The sequence below is a fragment of the Lepus europaeus genome, chromosome 17 (genome assembly GCF_033115175.1).
Source record: "Lepus europaeus isolate LE1 chromosome 17, mLepTim1.pri, whole genome shotgun sequence".
NCBI lineage: Eukaryota > Metazoa > Chordata > Mammalia > Lagomorpha > Leporidae > Lepus > Lepus europaeus.
The window spans coordinates 59,080,819-59,086,818 of record NC_084843.1 but is presented as its reverse complement, the minus strand read 5'-3'; positions in this window follow the sequence as shown (position 1 = coordinate 59,086,818).

Below are 6,000 nucleotides of genomic sequence, written 5' to 3'. Positions count from 1 at the left end.
GATAAAGAGCGCTCTCTCTCTCTAACTAAATAAATCTTTACAAAAAAAAAAAAAAAAAAGAAAGAAAGAAAGAAAGAAAGAAAGAAAGAAAGAAAGAAAGAAAGAAAGAAAGAAAGAAAGAAAGAAAGAAATGCAGTGCACTCCAGCCCAGGGAGAAGCCCAGGACAAGCCTCCGCCCCCCACCCCCCGCCCGGGCTGGGACAGGTCTCGTCCCCTCCACACACAGCCTTTCTTCATCCAGCTTGCTTGCAGCCAGCATCCCAGGATGAATCTGTCTTGGCCTCAGAAAAGACAGAGGAACTAATCAAAGATGGTGCTTGGCCAGGCACGCCCCCAGGTGAACTCACAGCTGCGCCTGTCCGGGGGGCCTGGTCGCCCTTCGGCAGGTTCCCGGGGCCGGCCGTGGCAGGGACCCATCGGGAACTGAAGGCTGACCCTCAAAGCTCTCTCCTTATCCTGCCACGGGTTTTTGGCTCTTCCCCAAGTCTGGCTTGTTCCACGTCTGATTACACATCACTGTGCACATCCCCTGCATGTTCTGCTTCACGTAATAAACACACGGGAAGTATTTCTCTTTTTCCATCCGCTGCTGCCCAGAAATGAAGAGATTTCTGGTGTGTGCCTCTGCAAGGGGGAGGCAGTTGTTTGAGACATGGTGACACTTCATAACCTGTGCTTTATGGGCCCCGCCGCGCGCTCTGATCCGCAGGGTTCACGCTGGAAGACGGGTGCCTGTCAGGAGCAATGAGCGAGGCCGCCTGCAAATGCAGCCAGCGCCCCACCTCGGGGAGACACAGGGGCTGCCGGGCTGTCGGAGGGTGCCGTGCCTTGCTTCTGCAGAGGATGCCGGCGGCTAGGGCCGAACCGCACCTCACCGTGCTAACACAAAAGCCAAGGCTGTTGATTAGTCACAGGACGCCTCGCCAAACATCCATCCGCAGGCACTTAGGAAGCACCTTCTGTGTGCAGGTCGTCCAGAGGCAGAGGAGGACGGGCAGGGTGGAGGAGGCAGAGTATCAGCCAGCAGGCGGGCTCGCCGTGCAGGTGCAAGAGGAGAACTTGGAGTCAGGCAACCTGAGGTCAAGGCCAGGCTCCCCTGCTTACCCTGCATGTCCTTGAACATCCATAAAAGGACAGCAGGGTACTCCTCCCTCGTGGGGTTTCGTGGGAATGAAATGAGATCATCTGTTTAAAGGGGCTCCTTTGTGTATGCTTCGAGATTGCTAAGTATTACTGTTACTGTTACTGTTACTGTTATTATTTGCACTTCATCTCTGCAGGCGGGCGGTGGCCGGCTGTGAAGACAAAGGCAGTAAGATACAAGGCCCCTAAATTCACAGTCCTGGGTTGTAAGCCCAGCTCATGACCGGCCAAGGACGCACATGGTGCACACAGGGGACAGTTAGGGACCCATCTCGTACAGTGAGCTGGAGCTCACTGTCCCAGGTACAAGAGGGCTGGGTTGCTGTGGGCTAGAGTCCACAAGGGCTTCCTGGAGGACGTGGAACTTGAGCAGTGGACACAGCAAGCAATGGGAAAGGAAAACAGGGGAACATGACCACAGGGAGGAAGGTGTGAAAGAGCCTGGAGAGCTTGTGAGACCACAGTGCCCAGATGCATGTTCAAGCACTGTTCTGGATTTTTCTGTGAGCGCATGTTTTGGATGGGATCAACATTTAAACCGGGAAAGTCGGTTGCCCCGTCAACTGCAGGTGGGCCTCGCCCTATCAGATGAAGAGAGGATTCTTCCCTGGGGACCCGCCAGCCTCCCGAATCACACAAGCCACTTTCGTAACTAACTCTCTCTCTCCATAGGTGCACATCCTATTGGTCCCATGTCTCTGGGGAGTCCTAATAGCACACATTTCAGCCAGACCAGCTCCCTGGGTGAGGATGCGGCCCAGATTGTAGGTGTGGACCCTCCGCGGAGGGCCACTCAGTCTTCTAGAGGCTTCGGCCAGGGTCCTGTTCCGGGACAGTCCTCTGCTGACCTGCTGCCAGCTGCCCCTTCCCAGACAACGTGCATTCCTCCTGGTCACAGCCGCTGCCTGCCAGGGAGCCAGGGCAGGAGCAGGCTGAATCCAGGCCATGGTGGAGGGAGCAATGGCACGCACTTGGGCTGGGTCCTCGCCGTGGCTCTGAGGAGCTCAGCCTGAGAAATGTGGATTTCCCAGGCTCACACAGGACCCAGAAAACACTCCACGCTCACCGAGTCTGAGGCTGTGCCAGACACCGGGCTGGGAGCCCCAGGGGCTCAACCGGGAGCTCCTAGGGCCGGCCGGGGTCAGGTGAGGTGCTCGTGGGGAGGGGGAGGAGGAGCAGTGTCACATTGGGGAACTCAGGGAGGTTAGAGAGCTCCTGGAGCCCTGTGGGCACTCAACGCACTCCCCATGGGACGGCCGCACCCCACTGAGGACCTTCAGCAGGGTAGGTGACAGGAACCCCAAATTCAGCCACCACAGCACCCCAGCATACACTGGCTCCAGCAGCCGGAACCTCCTGTGCTAATCTTCTTTGTGGATCTGAGGCAGGCACAAGTCTCAATCCACAAGTTCAAGTGCATAAAATGCAGGACTTTCTTCATTTTCCGTGGCTCCAAATCCCCAGGGTCAGGGTGCTAGTAGCCTCAGACCGCCCGGCCTTGGCTTCACCTCCCCAGGGGGGCATCATGAGCTCCGAGGCTGGCAGTGGTGCTGTCATTGGGACAAGGCATTGTGTTGGGAGGCAGCTGGGTCACCTTGGAGCTGCCCTGTGGCCCTGCTCACAGGACCGCTCCAGGCTGGGAAAGCAGGTGGTGGGGAGGGGGCTACAGTGGCACCAGGCGCCCACTGTGGTTTCCTCAGCCTGATGAGGCATCAGGGCCCGCGTGGGGCTGTCTGAGGTCCCTGACCTTGACACAGTGCCTGGCCCTTCCCCTTCTCCAGGGCTGTCCCCAGGAGAGGAGGCACAAGACCCCTCCGCTCTCAGATGCAGACCTCACGTGGGACCGAGGTCCTGCCCAGGACACACCCATGGCTGGGGGCGCTGCTTCTCTACCTCCTGCCTTTGCAATTTGGCCAAAGCCAAAGCTTTCGCACACAACAGGACAAGGTCCTTCCATTTCCCACGCATTTGTCACCCACTTCCATTCCCTGCGGCAGACACCCCAGAAACTGCTGCAGGCAGAGGGAGGAAGCACGAGGGTGTAGGGGGAGAAGCTGGGTTTTCACAATGTGCTGCAGCAGGCAGTATCTCATACCCCAGTGCTATGACACTGACCCCACCGGAATGCCCACGTTATGGATGGGAAAACCAAGCCTTCGAGAGACAAAGCAGCCCACCCAAGGTCTGAGGGGGGCACAGCTGGCAGTGGAAGCCCAGTGCTTTGCTGGTGGGTGCCCGGATCCCGATGCTATCCTCTGCTCCAGTCTCCTTCAGCCGCTCACCAGCTGTGCCTGGGCAGCGCCTGGGCAGTGGGAGCAGGTCCCAGGGTCTCGGGTCTCGGGTCTCCCTGGCTGTGCCCAGCCCTCCAGCCGTGGCCATGCTCCCCGTGCAGGTCATCTGGAGGCCCCAGGGCGGCGGCTGGGCGGGTGTTCAGCCCACAGCACTAACATCATTTGTCTTCAGGAGCAGATGTATGATCTGACAGGCACTTCCCGCCTGGTTCAAGGCCAGTGATCGATAAAGCAAACACTGGCTGTCGTTATTTGTAACGTCGTCAGAGTGAGGTTCCGCATGGCACACAGGTTGAGTCGCCCAGTCCGCCCCACAGCCCCTCTGCCTCGGCCCCCCAGGTGCTGTGCCTGTTGCTCCAGCAGCACCCAGAGTGGGGCCTCCGGGGTCCCAGGTTCCCCCATGTGCAAGCCAGACGGGCTGAGGGTCAGGCCGCTCCAGGTGTCAGCCTGGGCCATCCACAGAGTTGGGTTGGATTAGAACCCACAACCAGGTGGTTCTATGCCTGCCTGACTTCCTCTGTGAGTTCAGGGTTGTCAGGTCGCACAGACCCTGCCTGGCCATGAACCTGGCAGGCCTCAAGAGGGCTAGGCTATCATGCTGGGGAGCGAGATGCAGAGCCCCAGGGCAGAGGCCGGGGGCGTGGAAGCGAAGACAGAATAACTGCAGGCCGAGGGGAGAGACCTGGGCCTGATGAAGACAGCATGAAGGACACGGTGTCACAGCTTCCCTCCCTCCAGGACCCTTCACCAGCACCGTGGAGCACGGTGACCACGTGTGGGAGGGCACCTGACACCGGCTAGAGTCTCCAGACCAATGGCTGACCTTATGGGGGCTGGGAAGGCAGGTGGAGGGCCAGCGGCTCCAATGGCAGGCAAGGGAGCCAGCTCTGAGCACCAGCTCAGAGAGCAGAGTGGCATCGGAAAAAGGCTAGTTGTGTCTTCACAGGGTGGGCCATCAAGCAGAGCGGGGCACAAGGGGGCCCCCAGCAGTGCAGGGGGGCTTCTCCTGCCCTCCCGATGTTGTGTTTTGTGGCTCTCGAAACCACTTGGCACAGGCTTCCGGCATCTCTGACACCCTCCTGCCAGGCATCCGCCCTGGCTGGAAAGAGGATCCTGCCCCCACAATCCCCTCCATTAGATTCAGTGTGCAAAGCCCCCTGCAGCTGGGAGCACCATAAATACAAGGCGTTGCTATTAGATCCAGGTTGGGGAAGCTGCGAGGAGCCAGGCGGGGAGAGAGCCGGGGGGTCTGCCCCAGCAGGAATGAACGAGGGTCCTGGCGGCCCAGATGCTATCAGTGAAGACCGAGGGCGGCCGCCGGCTCCTGAAGTTATGAGTGACTGGGGAGGGCAGAGCTGGCTGAGCTGTCTGCTTGTTGAGTGCCTCGGATTATCTGTCTGGTGTTTGTGGTTGGAGGACACCCAGGGCACGTTCAGCTGAGCCACTCTTAACATTTATTTTGCATTCCCTGGGAATTTCAGGGCAGGGGGAGTCTCCTGGTTTTCATTTGTTTGCACTGACAGTGGCCTCTTCTTGGAGACCCTTCCCGGTGTCCCTGAGAAGGCTCTGGGATGTGCTGGCTAGGAGGCTCCACGAGCTGGGGGTCGGGGGTCTCACAGGCTCAGCCTCGTTTTCCCCCTGATGACTTGGCCGTGCGAGGTGCCCCGAGCCATCAGCCTCATTCTTCTCCTTTATGAGCCCTGGAATGTCAGTGAGGTTTTTATTCCTCCTGGTCTGGGCCACTACAGGGCACGGGGCATGGGAACAGGATGCAAGCCGGAGGGTGGATCCAGCCCTGGTCCCCAGGTGGACACAAAGGCCAAGCGATCCCACCAGCCACCGGGGACCCTGGCCTGACATCATGGACCTCCCAAGAGATCCCGCCATCACTGCCATCCACCTCCCACCCCTCCACAATCCCCACCACTCCACCAGCACCACTCCCTGTAGCCACCTCCCCAAACCCTCGACCTTGGGGAATACTTGAGCCCCTGGCTGTTCAAAGGCGTCCCTTGTCAGACGACATCAAGCAAGAGCCACTTACACCAGGCTGGCGGCCTGCGGGCAGAGGACCCTTTCCAGCTCTCCTTGGACACGGAAAGAGGGCTGGGGTGGCAAGAGTGGCCTGATGCTGGAACAAATTCTGTGTCCCACTCTCCATGTCCCCCCAAGGCCGAGGGCTGACAAAGGCGTGACTGATCCAGGAACACCATCCAGATGGCTTCTGGGCTCAGCGGAGCCTTTGTCATCTAGGGGGAAAAAACCTCGAAACTTCTCCCAGTGTCCATGGAGGGACACGGCCCCCTCCAGGGGTTCACGGTGCCTCGAAGCAGACGGCAAGGAAACAAGGGCGAACCGGGGGAGAGTCCAAAGTGGATCCTGAGCTAGGCACAGGAAGGGCAGCTGGCCCACCCGGGGGGCTCCAGATCGCTGAGGAAACAGCTGAGTCACCTGCCTGCAGGGTCTCTCCCCCCAACACCCCGCCACCACCTGCCTCGGGTCTGAATGGGCTGCCCCACATCCCTGCTATGAGCTCCGCCTGCTAAGAAGACGCCCACACTAAGGA